This window comes from Ochlerotatus camptorhynchus, unplaced genomic scaffold (assembly GCF_037179485.1).
Source record: "Ochlerotatus camptorhynchus isolate MF236.1 unplaced genomic scaffold, CSIRO-AGI_Acam_v1.1 ptg000192l, whole genome shotgun sequence".
NCBI lineage: Eukaryota > Metazoa > Arthropoda > Insecta > Diptera > Culicidae > Ochlerotatus > Ochlerotatus camptorhynchus.
Window position 1 is genome coordinate 3,893,465 of NW_027040682.1, and position 16,541 is coordinate 3,910,005.

A 16,541-nucleotide genomic window follows, 5' to 3' on the forward strand; every position below is an offset into this window, starting at 1 on the left:
GAAATTCTCGTCTACCCGACTGTGTGTTAGGTTTGCGAATGTACACAGCTAAAAAAAGTAGTGTAAATTTCCGTTACTATGATTCACATAAATGGAGCGTCATATTTCATACAAGTTTAGATTATAGATCGTGTAAATGTATGATACATGTGTGGAATTATTGTATGCAACTGTCCACATTTCTTGCAAGCTGCTAGTTTACGTGTAAAGAGAGTTTACATGCATGAATGTTTGCATGCATGAATGTTTACATTACCAGTAACATTCAGAATTTTTTGGTGTGTAGGCCAGGGCTGGCAAATGTAATTTTCAAAGGACACCCTTTAGTTAATACAAAGAATAATTTGGAGTAGTCCACAGAACAGCAAAAAAACAAAAATTGATATTTGAATCTTATTTGGAAGATGCCTTAAATTGTTGACTCCCTGCCCAAAAAAGATGTACTCTGTACAATGGCGCTAGTGCACCATGACTTAAAATGAGCTAACTGCAGCATGTGACAAGATTAATGACCTTTTTTATACGTATGATGCATACGGTTGTAGATTATTTCATTCTAAGAAGCGTACTGTAACTTACCATTTATCCACCAAAAAGCCATGAGCTGTCCATTATCACGATCTGAAAAAAGGTAAAGAGAAAAAAAAAATTGTTAGTACATAACACAGACTAGGTTTTATTCAACTGATCAGCGATTACCGACGGACATTACCAGTCCCAACAAAAGGAGAAACTACTTCCGAACACTTTCCTTGAGCACAATAATGGCCGAAACAGGAGGCACTATAGTCACGCAACAGCAGCACCCACACACAACCGCATTATTGTATTCCCACTCCATGGAAAGAGGGGGGGGGGGGGGCTCCAGTTCAACGACTCCACCACCGCACCCGATGCGGACGATTCATAATTAGCTCATTCATAGAGCAGCATTGAGTATTCTTAATAAAAGAAAAAAAAAAGTCAGCTCCCCACACCCCGGGGGACTCACGTAGCGTGGCACAATCACGTAATTTCCATTTTGAAGCCCAGGAATTATTTTTTCATTTTTTTTTTTTTACCGTACCGTGCTGCTGCTTTTCTGCGATCCGAAATTTATTGCCCAAAAGGACACTGGCCAAGGGCTCTGCACCTTCGAGGGGCCAAGGATCTGCTGCTGCTGATGTGTCAGTTCTGGGAAGGCACCTTTCCAAGAAGTTTATTCCGGGTAAGGGGGGGGGGGTCATCACGTTTCGCCATCAGCAGCAGAGCGACCTGAAAATAGCCAGTCACAAAAATGGCATTAGGCTAATGAACAGTCATGACGACGGCCAAGACGGCGACGACATTGGCGATTAATCATACCGAAAATGTCACAAACAACCACGCTGCTCCATTGGTGGGTCGTTTTCCATTTTGGATAATAGTGCCCCTCACCCGTCCCATCAGCAGATCCTTAATTAATTGCTCCTCTTTGCGCGTGGAAATTTAATTCACTCTGGAAGGACCAGCTAGAGTAAAATTATACGGTTATTGAGCAAACGACGACGACGACCGACGACGACGACGTTGTTGACGAAGGCATCTTTTTCATCCCTGTATTCGGAGATGGCATGGGAGTGTCAAATTCAAAGAGCATTTCAAAAAAACAGAGGAATGATGCCAAAAGTCACGATGATCTCTTGGCCTTTCGCTGGAACGGTGGTGGAGTGCTTCCGGGGGAGGGGGGCGGGACGAAGTGTGAAGCAGTTGGTAAATATGAGAATGGGAGGCCCATAAAACACGCTTTAAGATGGTTTTTCGGCAATTGGAGTCGGTCGGATGTCTTCTCGAGTGGCTGGACTGGGGATTTCGCCCCAGTCAGCAGCTTTGGTAAACTGAATTTGAGTGGATCGACAACGGTGCAGTTTAGTCGATTCGTTCTCATTTCGGGAGATTAGAGTCGACGGGGATAAGATCCGGGCGACGATTTACGTCGTTCTGGTTTCGTCTTTTTTTCTTCTGCTCTGTGGATGACTGTTATTTGTGAGAAGATAAAAATACACATTTAATTGAATGGTACTGTGAGATTATCTGCCGATGTGCTGTTTACGGTGGCAATTGATAGTCATAGTATTTCTAGTGCTTATGTGTTGTAAATTTGCGCTTTTGTCAGTAGTTTATGAGTTCCAGAATTCAAAACAGTTTCAAACATCGCAGGATAAACTGACTTTGCGAAAGTTGTATGGCATAATTCGATATTCTTTGCTATAATGTCCCAACTACCGTGGAAGTCTCAACTTTTGAGCCGGCTAAAAGGTGTCCACGATGAAATTGCCACACTATGAAATTGCTCTAACTTTTTAACCGTTGGGTAGAATTTAATGAAAATTTGGGTGGATTTAGTTCATAGTGCATTATTTACATCCTGCAAGTTTTAAAGTCCTGTGATCAAAACTCGCGGAAATGGAGTCGAAAGAACAGCTCGTGCGTGATAAAATCTTGCGCATTCATCACGGAACAAGGATCTCTCGCATCGTTCCATCGCTAAAACGTTGGGAATCGCGAATTCCACAGTGCACAGAGGAGTAACTGGAACAAAAACCTGGCCAAAATTATATTCACTGGTTTTGAGCAATTTTCTACTAACATATATTAAAATATTTAATAATTATAGGTATTTAGACTTCTGTTAACTTTAACTTTTAAAATCCATCTACTTAGCACTGCATATCTGACCTTTCATCATCCATACGAATAAAAAAAATAATGAGTTTTGAAAGTGGGATTTTTTTTATTCTTCTGCTTAATATAAGGATTATTTAACAAAACAGAGTAAAGAAATTATCTAAGAATCATTGCCCTGAAATAAAAGAAAATAATAAAAAATAACGAAAGCGGACTATAAAGCACGCAATATTGACTAAAAATTAGGCATTTTCAAGGGACACTTTACAAATTTTACCCATTTTTGATTAATTATGACTCAAAATAGAATAAATTTTACTCATTTTTGTAGTAATAATTACTCATTTGTGAGTAAAATTTTACTCATTTATTGGTTAGTCCCACTTTCCCTCAAAAATGCGTATTTTGTATTCAATATTGAGTAGTTTTCGGTTACCGTGCCAGATTCTGCTTTATGTTCATTCGTTTTCGCCAGCTATGACGATCTGCTAGTTTAGCTTGAACGAACTGGGGGCAAGACAGCTTTTGATCATGAGTAAAATTTGAGTTAATTTTGAGCAACTCTGAGTAACTCGAGTTGCTCAACAAGCAATGCACGGTAACACAGCAATCTTGTTGCGTTTATTCCCCAACTGTAAAAGAAAGACGTTCAACGGTGATAAATTTTCCTAAATTCTGCAGCTTCTCATTGTCGAAAAGTGAATCCTTATGAATGTGGGCGTCTAAGTGGAATAGCTGTATAAATAAAGAGAGCAAATGGTGGTTTACACTGGATAATTATCCATAAATAGATCCCATGACCTTCCTACTGCTTCGTGCCAATCTTTTGTAAAGGGTGATACGGTCAAAATTTGGTCAATATCAACTTGACGTATTTCTTTCAATTTTGCATTTAAAAAACCTGAACACCCCTCATTTTGAAGATGTGTGTGTGTAGAATGTTGCTCCTATTTTGATTTTAGAATTCACTCTTCAGTTGTCAAAATGCCGTCCAAGCAAGAAGAGCAGCGTATCAAAATTTTGCTCGCGCATCGCGAAAATCCGAGCTACTCGCACGCAAAGTTGGCAAAATCTCTAAAAGTTGCCAAATCAACCGTTACAAGTGTAATTAAAGTGTTTGGAGAACGTTTGTCGACAGCCAGGAAGTCTGGATCGGGGGGAAATCGAAAACCGGAAGCAGCTGAGACGACAAAGAGAGTTGCCGGTAGTTTCAAGCGAAACCCTAACCTCTCTCTCCGAGATGCCGCAAATAAGCTGGGTGTATCGTCTACAACCGTGCATCGAGCCAAAAAACGAGCCGGACTATCGACTTACAAGAAGGTAGTGACTCCAAATCGCGATGATAAACAAAATACGACGGCCAAAGCGCGATCCCGGAGGCTGTACACGACGATGCTGACGAAGTTTGACTGCGTGGTAATGGACGACGAAACCTACGTCAAAGCCGACTACAAGCAGCTTCCGGGACAGGAGTTTTATACGGCAAAAGGAAGGGGAAAGGTATCAGATGTTTTCAAGCACATGAAACTGTCAAAGTTCGCAAAGAAATATCTGGTTTGGCAAGCCATCTGTACCTGTGGCTTGAAAAGCAGCATTTTCATAGCTTCCGGGACTGTCAACCAAGAAATTTACGTGATAGAGTGTTTGAATAAACGTCTGCTGCCTTTCCTGAAGAAACACGGTTGTTCCGTACTGTTTTGGCCGGATTTGGCATCTTGCCATTACGGTAAAAAGGCCATGGAGTGGTACGCCGCCAACAACGTGCAGGTGGTTCCCAAGGACAAGAACCCTCTCAACACGCCAGAGCTCCGCCCAATTGAGAAATACTGGGCTATTGTTAAGCGGAACCTAAAGAAGACCAAAAAAACTGCTAAGGGCGAGCAGCAGTTCAAGGCAAACTGGCTTTCTGCGGCGAAGAAGGTGGACAAGGTGGCTGTACAAAATCTGATGGCAGGGGTCAAGCGTAAGGCCCGGAAATTCGGATTTGGAAAAGCGGAAGCCTAACTGAATATTTTTCCTGAATTTTATACTAATTGAACTTGAAAAAGAAATTTAATTTGATTTTTTAAATAAACGATTTCACCGATTTACACGCGTTTTCCCTTGACCAAATTTTGACCGTATCACCCTTTAAGCCGTTTTCATTCAAATCTAGTGCAGGCTGTTATGGGTCGACGTTGACCGAAGCATTTGCAAATTTTAAAATATGATAAATTTGGTTATACCCCGGACAGACTATGGCTTATATCATGTAATATAGGCTGTCTTGCAATGAGCACTCATACATAGGATTTCCAGTGAAAAGTAGATGTATGAGTGCTCATTGCAAGACAGCCTATATTACATGATATAAGCCATAGTCTGTCGGGGGTATTAAATTGACCACAGTTTGAATATTCGAAATGCATCAAAGTTACGACTACTACTTTGAAATAGTATTCTCTTTTGTCTGAACTTCTTAGTTCTGCACTAATACTTGCACTGCAAAAAAAAATTAATATCGAACAATGTAATTCAAGCTGATCTATGAAATAATGATGTAATAACAAAAAGCAGATACAATATTACATCAATGGATGTAATTTTGTTCGCAAAATCGATGTACATCGTACATCTTTATATTACACAACGGATGGATTGACCTGGTTGCAGCGGTTTGGATGAAATATTCAACAACTTTTTTTTCTGTGTTGGCACAAACATTTCTTATTGCCACTAGGTTCGACCCGAGATTAATAGAAAGCAATCCATTGTCATCGTATAGCCATATTTAAAATTTTAAGTTTCCATAAAACCAAATCAAGCTCCCATCCATCTTGAATTCTCAACTATTTGAGATGATGAAATTTGCAATTGTAGATGTGCAGAACCTCTGATTTGCCAAGCACATGAAGGCCTCATAAATTACGTCTAGCTGGGTGATACGGATACATTGTTCATGTTCGGCCATCTTCGGATATGGAATTTTTTACCTTATTTTCCTTCAAAGCAAAATTCTTAGATTTCATGTGAATGTGAATGCATTCAAGTGATTCAATAAGGATTTGTATCAAGAATATAATAAAATAATTCTGATTCTCCTCCTCCTCTGACACATAATGTTTATTCACACTGTGGTTTGTATTTGTTGATGAAAATACATAAGGCCAGACTACTTTGATCATTCTTGAGTAATTATGAGTTACTCAAATTTACTCGGAGCAAAAATATTTACTTTGAGTACAGCTGGCTTGCCCCTAGTGAACGAACCTATGTGTATATAAAATCGAATGGGTAAATGTGTGTTTGTGTGTGTGTGTGTGTGTGTGTGTGTGTGTGTGTGTGTGTGTGTGTGTGTGTGTGTGTGTGTGTGTGTGTGTGTGTGTGTGTGTGTGTGTGTGTGTGTGTGTGTGTGTGTGTGTGTGTGTGTGTGTGTGTGTGTGTGTGTGTGTGTGTGTGTGTGTGTGTGTGTGTGTGTGTGTGTGTGTGTGTGTGTGTGTGTGTGTGTGTGTGTGTGTGTGTGTGTGTGTGTGTGTGTGTGTGTGTGTGTGTGTGTGTGTGTGTGTGTGTGTGTGTGTGTGTGTGTGTGTGTGTGTGAGAGAGTATTACAACCAAATGGCACTCGCTTATTTTCAAAATTTACAGTATCTACCTGAAAAGTGAAATACTTTATGGGGTAAACGGTTGGTGATAAACATTGAATTACAAGGCAAAGAAACCTTACTCTTGCTACACACACAAATTATAAAAAAAGACTAATGACACATGGTTTTTCCAGTGTTACACTCCTTTATGCTAGTACATCAATTGAGGTACTAGATTTAAAAACTTAGCAACATTAGTAAAATGATGCTGGTCATGGGAATCAAACCGAGAGTAGTTTACTGAAGTATAATTTTAATCTAGTACCACAATTGATGTAATAGATTAAAGAAGGACAGAAGTAGTACTCGGTAAGTTTTTTATAGGTATCTGCAGAAAACCGTTGTGTTACGGAAGTTTTCTGGAAGTATGACCTTATAAAGGGATAAAATTTTGCCACGAAATGATGCAAAACATGCCATTTTCAAATGGCTCGCAATCGCCAATCCGGACGACTCCGGACGAGATTCCAATGCCAATGTGTTCATAATAACGTGAACTTTTATTCGTCCATAGATTATATGATCTGATCGCGCAAGATTCTACAACTTTTTCAAGTCTGAAACAGCACAAAAAAACATAAAAATACATTTCTTTCATATTGTTGAAAAAATAAGACATTATTTAAATTTAAAGGTTTTCATCTCATAACTTGTTAGAAAAGAGCCCAAAGTACCCATTTTATTATAACACTTGTCTCTTGATCAAATTGTTTATATCTTGTAGGCGTATTTATTACATGGTTACTTTTTAGAAAACAAGAAGCTTCGAATTTATTCAGTTTTTGAACACGTCGCAAAATTTGTAAACAAAATGTAACGTTTTTATTCCGTTGCCACTTTATGCTGCATATATTGAAATATATATAAAAAATATAGAAGCATGAAAAATCAAGAAAATCTTGTTTTATTATTTTGGCCAGGTTTTTGTTCCAGTTACTCCTCTGTGCAGTGTCGCGAGTGATTAAGCGGTTCGAGGAACGGTTGACCACCGATCGGAAGCCCAGAAGTGAAGGAAAAAGTATTCCGTACAACACCAAAAATCACAACCGCGTAGTTGGGGCCTTCAACCGAAATCCGAACGCCTCCGTTAGGGATGTGGCTAAGAAGCTGCACCTAAGCCGAAGTTTTGTCCAGAAGGCCAAAACTAAGGCTGGGCTTCGAACGTTCAAGGTACAAAAGGCCCCTAATCGCGACGAGAAGCAGAACAAGTCCGCCAAAACCCGTGCCATGAAGTTGTACCTCAACATGCTGACGAAAGTTGAATGCTGCATCATGGATGACGAAACATATGTGAAGGCCGACTTCAAACAGATCCCCGGCAACCTGTTTTTTCACGGCCAAGGATAAGTTCAGCGTTCCGGAGCATGTCCGCACTCAGAAGATGTCCAAATTTGCGAAGAAATTCCTAGTTTGGCAAGCCATCTGCACGTGCGGGAAGCGGAGTGCACCTTTCGTGATCCAGGACACGATGAACGGACAGGTGTACATAAAAGAGTGCCTCCAGAAGCGGCTGCTTCCTCTCCTGAAGGCCCACAACGTCCCAACAATCTTCTGGCCGGATTTGGCCTCATGCCACTACTCCAAGGACGTGCTGAAATGGTATGCGGACAATAAGGTCAATTTCGTGCCGAAAATGTTCAACCCTCCCAACACTCCGGAGCTCCGCCCCATCGAGAAGTACTGGGCGATTATGAAGCAGCACCTTATTAAACGACCTAAGGTAGTGAAAACAGTCGAGGAACTGAAGAAAGTATGGGTTTACATGCAAAAAACGGTTGATTCACAGGTTGTGCAGAATCTTATGGCCAGGGTTAAGGCCAAGGTGCGGGCATTTGCGTATGGACTGTAAATAAAATACGAGTAAAATGGTAAAATGAAGTTTGATAGTTATTTCTCAATCCCTGAAAATTTGATGGCAATCGGATGAAAACTCGAATTTTGCGAATCAATTTTGTGTGTGGCAATTTCATCGTGGACACCCTTTAGTCAGAATCTATGACAGAAGGTTGAAAGACAAAAGATCGAAGGACAAATGGTCGAAAGACAAAAGGTCAAAATCTATAGTGCAGGAAGCCAAAAGTAGGTAAAGCAGGTCATATCGGATGTTAATTTAAATTCATATATAAAGAGCACCAGGCATTTTTTTTGCAGTCTGCGAGAGGGAAATCACAAATCGAGTGTAATCAAAATACATGGCATGTTGAGAGACTGAGCTTGTAAGAGAGAACTTTCTCTTTCAATTTTGATTTTTTTTGGCTCTCTGGGGACTGGTAGTGAAGCGGTTATGGGAAAAAACCTTTGTTATATAATTGAAGCTTGTTTTACAATAATTTCCAGGAAAAAGGGGAACGACAAAGTCCATGAGTAATTTCTTTAGGTTGTCGTCAACTTTTTTACGTATACTATGTCTAACGGGAAGGTACAGTAAATCAAAAATCTAAAATTGCGACCATCACGAAAAGGTGTTAGGTTTTCAATGCTTATAACTTTGTCATTTGTAGAATCACGGAACACATTTCCATATAAACCAGCGGTGTCATCAATGTACCGCGTAGCAACACATCGGACCACGCAACCACTCCAGTTCATCGAACATCAAGCGTCAGCAGAAATTAGAATTATGCAGTGCTAGCAGAAGTAGGGCATAAGTATGACCGCTGAGGCAAAATTCAATCAGTTCAGTTTTAGCATTAAGTGAGAAGTGTAATCAAATGGTTTAGTGCAATAAAAGTTTTTTTTATCATCATGAGAACCGTCTCGTAATTATAGATTAAATTAAAATCCAAATACACCAATCGATAGGATAAAACTCTACAAATCTGGTGAAGTAAGTATTTCTACAATTTTGTATTAACAAAGTTTTGAAAAATGTACCGATAAATAGTGATAATTTTATCACTGTTTTAATGATATAAACGTTTTACCTAACCCAGATGTCATAATCGAGTGCCATTTGGTTGCGCATCGTTCTACTTCAACGTGTATACTCAAGTAACCAGTAAACATTTGAACGTTGCACTATATGCTAAAATAGGGCTGCTATAATGCTAAAAAGGTGAAATAGCGGGCCTTGATAGTGCTACTATGGTAGTCCGATACTAGCACTGCCAATACTTACTTAGGGTTGGTATGAGAAACGTCAAATATTTTCGTATCCATTCCCGGGAAAAAAATTACCTTTTTATTGCAAAAAATTGAGATGTTTGAGTAATCAAACACCACCCGTCATTCCCAGATCAAAAACAAAAGGAATGAAATATAATAATTGATGATTTCTTTATTATGTCCAAACACCTTTTGTATCGATTTTCAATATTTGTGTTTCATATACTGAGAAAGATGTTATGAATATTACTGGAAGTGAGATTCGAATCGGGACCTTCTGGAACAAAAATCATGTGCCTGTGCCCCCTAGGCTATAGGTGATGATGATAATTGTTTTGACAATTTGCTTATTTAAGCACACGGTTGGTGAAAGTTATTCACTTCATGTTTTCCAGGGCTCTAATCTTATAATACAGAAGTTGCGCCAATCTGAAATATTTCTTCTATGATCACTTCCCTGCTGCAAACACTGAGTATTATTTTATTCTTCGTACATTACGTAGCTCAAGAGTAACGAGCATGAGAAAATACGAAGTGGCAAAAGAAATCGCATGTGAAGAGACATCCACCAACCATTTACTCAATCATCTTTGTCAAACTTATATGTTGGTGTTTGTGAAAATTTTTGAGACATTCAACTCACAATAACACAGAAATACTGATCTCTTGGTTTTCCTGTCAAAATTGTTAACAAGCATTGTTAATGCTCATATAATGCTGATTAAGGGCATTTAGCATTAGCAATGCTGAATAAAGGGTTATAGCATTTGAATTGTTGATTAAAAGCTTCTTAGCATTACAAATGCTGTATAGGGGCTTATAAGCACTAGTAATGCTGAAGTAAAGCAGATTTATGGCTTTGTACTAATGCTTAAGGTTACTTAGGTAGCAATAAAAGCGCCCACCGCTCATTTTTGCATTTTACGGCGTGATGAGCGGATCTCTTAAGATACCAGCGGCAAGCACTAGCAACATCATCGCCAGTGGTAAAATGTAAAAAAAAAAAATCCTTCTCTCTGCCGAAGTGCAGATAAAAGTAAGAGGTTGTATCGAAGACACGACCGAAGATTTGACGTATCACGCATTTTGTGCACAAAACGCACGGAATTTTTGATTTATTCAATTATTAAAAAAAAAAGCAAAAATTGATTGGAGCAATATCTTGCTACAATTTTCCAACCGCCCGCAATCAGTCATATAAACTCGAGTTTTTGTTTTTTGTTTGTTTTTTTTTTTTCTAGCGTCGTGGAGAAAACCTTACCTTAATTCGAAGTGATCCTGATTAATTGACAAGGTCAAGTGGTATTTGGTCATTGCGAGAATTTGCATGTACCACTTCAATACTGTAAAGCATTTGAGCACAAATGTTTGGTTGCTGGATACATTATCAAAGAGCTTAGTGGGTGATGTGACTGGCAGCAAGGCGAGCGAACGATCAATAAAAATTAACTCTTAAACAAAAATAATTTATGGTGTTCCTGAAAATAATCGTTTTGTTGTGATGGTTGAGTAATGCTGAGCTATTAAGGTGTTGAACACGGATGAGGCTGACGAGCTGTATGTATGGAACGAGGGTGACGCGCTTGGCATAGATAGCCCACAGCGACTCACGAAGAGGTACTGAATCCGATCAGTAGCGGTGCGGCTTCTTCCTACTTCTTCGGTGAATCGAGGGATCTTGATGGTAGCCTTGATAGCTAGCTGCTTACGGGGAGCCTTTCGTAGTGTACTGGGAAAAAATGTACAACGCCACGCGATGAAAGCACTGCTGCTGCTGATGATGATGACATCTGGACATCACCACTCACCACCCGCGGTGATTGAATAAACACCGCTCGGCAAGACTGGATGGAATTCGATTTTGGAATCTGCGTTAGGGAAAGCGCTTTTCGCAGGCAATCGGTGATCATTTTAATTATCATAGCAATTGTTGCACATTCGTGCAATTTTCAATAGTGGCCTTTTGAAAATTGATAAAGCCTTAATTTTACAAAATTGTTTAGAAAAATGTCCTATCGATTGGCGTATTAAGAATTAAAATCCATCATATCTAGATCAAAATCAGACCACTTTCATGCCACGACCGTCTTTGGTTTTTGAGATTTCACCCCCAATGTTGCCTTACAAATACATGGTATGTTAGATTTAAACTCATGGGAACTGACGTCCGATTGATAACCTTGACAAATGTCCAGAAAATACTCATTAACAAATTTATGGTGGTCCTGAAAAGGACCGTTTTGTCGTGATGGTTGAGTAATGCTGAGCTATTAGGGTATTCAACACAGATGAGGCTGGCGAGCTGTATGTTGTTTGGAACGAGGGTGACGCGCTTGGCATACATAGCCCACAGCGACTCACGAAGAGGTACTGAAGCGGCTTTTTTATCCTTCTTCGGTGCATGGACGCTCATGTGGGCTGCAGCTCGCTGCTTGCGGGCAGTTGGACATTTGTCTAATTTTCAATAGTGACCTATTGAATATTAATAAAAAGTTCATTTCAGCAGATTTGTAGAAAAATTTCCAATCGATTGGCTTGTTTGGAATTAAAATCCATCCGCTATTGACAGAGTTATAAGTGGTCAAAACCCGACCAGTTTTTTGAAATTGCACCTTCAATATGTTGTTGCCTGAGCAACTAGCAGCAGCAGTATCTCCAACGGTAGGAGGTGGAGCCTCGCATCGAACAATCGGTCCTTCTCAGGACAACCAATTTGTACAGAAAGAGTTGAATTCTTGTCATAAATTGACAGTATTGACCGGGTTTTAGTGATACTTTAATATTATTTCCCACTTGGGTCCCGTTCAAATATTACGTAACACAGAAAATGTCATTTTTATAAAACACCCACCCCCTGTAATGAATCGTAAAAAATTTCAATCACGCTCCCACCTCTGTAACAGGAAAACTTTCTCCTATAAAAATTGAATTTTTTACCAGCAAATTCCGATTAAAAATTTCCTGATTATTTCCCGGAATTTTGGTAATTTTCCAAAAAAAAATCATTAAAGAAAAATTTTTTGTCGGCTTCGGATAAAATCACTTAACCTAAATACTATCGTCAGGGGAGTAAGCAAAGTCCTAGAGCACTTAAATTTGGCCAATAGATGCTCTGAAACACAATATATCTACATGCCAAAATTGAGCACTCAAGGTATTGTCGAAGCCGTCATTTACCCTATCGCATTCGGATATAAAGTTAATTTAAATGTTTATCTCTTAACCGGGAAAACAATCAGAATTCTGGGAAAAACTGTTTGTTCGAAATCGTCCAAATTTATCAATGTTTGAACTACCTTGAAAAAGTTCGCTCAGAACTCTGTTCAGGATTGTTATGAAATGTTCTCAAATTTCCATTAGAATCATTTCCTCTCAAAGAATTCGTTTCAGAGTTTCTCTAAAATAAATTTCAGATTCTCTCTGAGAGCCCCTTGAACATAATTCTTTATAAAATTTCAGAATACTCTAGAAATTTCGAGAAATTCACCCTTAGATTCGCTTCGAAAGAATTCACTGAAGCTTTTTTTCATAGCTATTTTTGAAATCTGCTTGAATTCTAAATTAGAATTTACATGCAGTTCACCTCAGAATTGTCTTGCAATTCTGCTCATAATTATGCTGGTGCACTTTTAAAAATTCAAAATTACAAAATTAGACTTCTCGAGAAATTCTTCACGATATGCCCTTGAAATTATTCTCGAAATTCTCATAAAACTCTCATCTGAATTGCTTTGGATTTCAAACCCCTTGGTATTTATCGCTGGATGTTCATATAGAATTAACTTGAAATTATCTTTAAAATTTTCAAAGAATTCAATACTCACGGAAGTACCTTGGAGTGGTCATCACAATTAAAATTCTTCTCATAACTTATTTGGAATATTCATTAGAAATGGACCTGGAATCCTCCTCACAATCATCGTGCAATTTTCCACAGAACTATCTAAAGATTCTACTCTGAACTCACACCATTGACTTGAAGTTCTAGTGAAAACTCTCTTAGAGTACTTTAAAAAAAAACTCTTCTTATTGTTCTACGCAATGCATTGTGGTTATCTCCAGATTTATTTCTAAAAGTTCTTTAAAATTATCTTAATATTAAGCTCATCAAAGTGCCTGTATCCTGAAAATCCAGTCCAAGAGTCTTTAAATTGGTCCAGAATTTTAACTTTTTTCCCAGTTAATCATCGAAATTTACGGGCTTTTCCCGGTTTTCCCTATTTCCCGGTTCACTACCCAAGTAACATTTTAAGTTTTATGAAATACTACAAAGCTACTATGAAACAACATTCATAAAACCCTGCTCAAGACTGCTTTGCCATTGTTGTATCCACCAAAACCTCATTGATGCTGGAATCTGTCTAGTTGGCCCACCCTGGAGAGGGTTCTGAAGGGTGTATTCTCGAAGCTCTTCAAGATTGATTTACTGCAAAATGGTTGTATGACAAACGCATTGAGAACCATTTCAAAACCGTATTTAAGCTACGATAAAAACTATTTGGCAACAATTAAAACCATTATCCGAGCCATTTACCCTAGCCGCTAGCTAAATCCACTAGATAAACATTATTCAAGATAAAAAAGGATTCAGAAATACCATCCGATCTTTAAAAACAATGAAAATAAAAACTGATCGTTTAAAAATCCTGTCGAATTTCCAAAATTATAAAATAGTTCTCATGAAGTGGCCTTAAGTGCCATATAAAATTTGATGTGAAATGTGCCTGAAAACATCGAACGCCCTAGAAAAACGTCGAATTATTACATTTTACATTTTGCTTGATCCTAACCCGTTCAGATTTATAGCAGCATTTATGGAGGCAATGTTGCCTACAAAATGTTAAACGTCAAAATTTGTTTATTTTTCGATAATTGCAGGCGATTCCCTCCCAATGGCTTGGAAGCAGTTACTCAGAAAGTGTGCGATACTGTTTTACAACATTTTGCATTTCGCACAGCTGCAACCTCAATGATTCCCGAAAAAGATCCCCTACTTCCGGATGGTTCTGGAACTGCACCATCAAACGATGCAGAAAAGTACGGTTGTATGAATTTTTTCGAAGAGATGACCCTTTCGCCGAAAAAAAATCGCTGCATGGATCGGAAACCAACTAATGTCCGCTAACTGACAGTTTCAGTGGTTTGCTGTCGGTACTGATGCAAGTCTATTCGCAAGGTCTGGAGAAGGCTGGTCTGTTTTCAGACTGTTTTGACAATGTTTTATGAATTCGAGGACCACTTCACTCTTCTCCACCAGATGTCCAGTCGGTAATGGTACCCGTTTAGCCAGATGTGCTGGTTCTTCTAAAGAACTAAATTTTACTGAAATCGATTTCCCTTCGGTCGAATTTACTGAAATCGCCGACTTCGTTTATCCTTCGAGATATCCTTGTCATAAATTTGGCTTTTATTCACTCTGAGGATCCATCTGTAAAGTTCAATTTGTAAACAGAGGAGATTTTATGATACACTTTAAAAAGCTTAAAAGGCAACAAAACATCGTCTTTGCTCTCATTTAAAACATAAGCGTTTAATGGTTGCTTGTATAATGATAGAACACGATTATAGAGTATTTCATCAAGACATTAATAAAAAATCGCTAATGCGGTTTATGATTAATTTATAGAACAGTTTTATGGTGGGATTGAGAGCTGCTTTAAATTTTATTATAAAACAAGACAGTTTTTGACTCCACGCCAAGCTTTAAAAGGTTTTTGAAACAGCGAAAAGGTGGGTTTCTAAGCATGAATGTTTTACATTGTAAAATGCTGTATTCAAACTAAATGGATTGTTCATTGCCATTAAAAAACCATCATAAATCAGAGTGGATGCCAAATGATTGCAGCATTGTTATTTGGGTGGTCACGTTTCTATTACTGATTTACCTATCAGAGATTACAAATTTCTATACCAAACACATAGGGGGCGACTCCAGCGTAGCGGTTAACATCCATACCTCTCACGGCAATGTCACGAGTTTAAATCTCACCTCCGGACAAATCACGAATGACCCAAGAGTGTTGAAGTGACTATAATTGAAGAGAAAAAAAAAACACTGAAAATCAGATAATAGGGGAAATGGCTCTAATGTGGGCCTATGGATCTAAGATTGGGCCCATCGCTAAAAATCTGCTATTTATCAATTTCATCTATGTAAATGAACGCGTCATTGGGACGGTACTAATGGATATTTTTGGTTGCTTTTGAAAATTTAGTCGATTGCTGAATTTATGTATGGGCCCTAATTAGGGACACTTAGTTCGACATAACATACATTTCCCCTATGTCTATTTATACTTTAAGATTAGATTGTTAGTCCCTTCTGGTTGGAGAGTTATGCTATGGAACGGCTTGCAATTTTAATTTCCCGGATTTTTTTCTGACAGGGCATAGCAAGCCGTTCCTTAGCATAATTCTCCGTGTAGGAGGGGCATTAGACGAAAAATTTCGAAAAAGCAATATCGAAAATGGGTAGAAGATAATGAACAAAAAGTTTGGTTTTCCCATAGTAATTTCCATATAAACTTCGAATAGTTTGTGCCAAGTCAGTTTCTTACCAAATGAGTTTAAATTTTGGGAGGCTAATCAGGACCTGATTTGAAACCGTTTGAGCACTGTGGAGCGAAAATTTCAAATTTTGCATCAGTCTAAGAGGCATACTATGTTAGTCTACACCCAACCGGGGGATGTAAGATTCGCTTACAATTATTTGGGCTTCATCATCGGACGATGTAAGTGGAGACCGTATGAACCGAGGATGTGATTAGGATAGGGAAATCTTCAGAGAAAGATCGATCTTATATTTGGCTCTACAATCGATCTTTTGATTAAATCGGTACCAAAGAATCGATCTTTGGTAGATCGATCTTTTGATTTTTATTTTAAATAATATACGCTTGTTTACGTTGGTACCTCAAAAAAATTGTTTCCTTTATGATATTCAATTAAATGCTGTCGTGACGGTAAGGAGCCATGAGCACAGGAGGGAGGTTGAACAAACCTTCAAATGTTGCTGTATTCGCGAATATCGGAAACGCAACTAGCGACGTCATTGTAGGGAGCGATGCTGATGTTGAATGTGTAATTATGTTCGTTAAATTAACTACGCAGTATGTGGTGAGAACAAATCGTTTTTTCGCTGTAAATAAACTTAACAAATTTAACACC

At 38.6% G+C, this 16,541-nt stretch overlaps 1 long non-coding RNA gene across 1 annotated transcript in view; it reads right to left on the reverse strand.

Annotated features, from left to right (window-relative positions):
- Positions 1–410: 410 nt before the first annotated feature.
- LOC135702393 (uncharacterized) overlaps positions 411–16,541 on the reverse strand; it is a 146,725-nt gene continuing 130,594 nt past the window's right edge. Inside the window, exon 4 of the long non-coding RNA XR_010517697.1 lies at positions 411–621. This is a non-coding gene — a long non-coding RNA (uncharacterized LOC135702393). The remainder of the gene's footprint in view (positions 622–16,541) is intronic.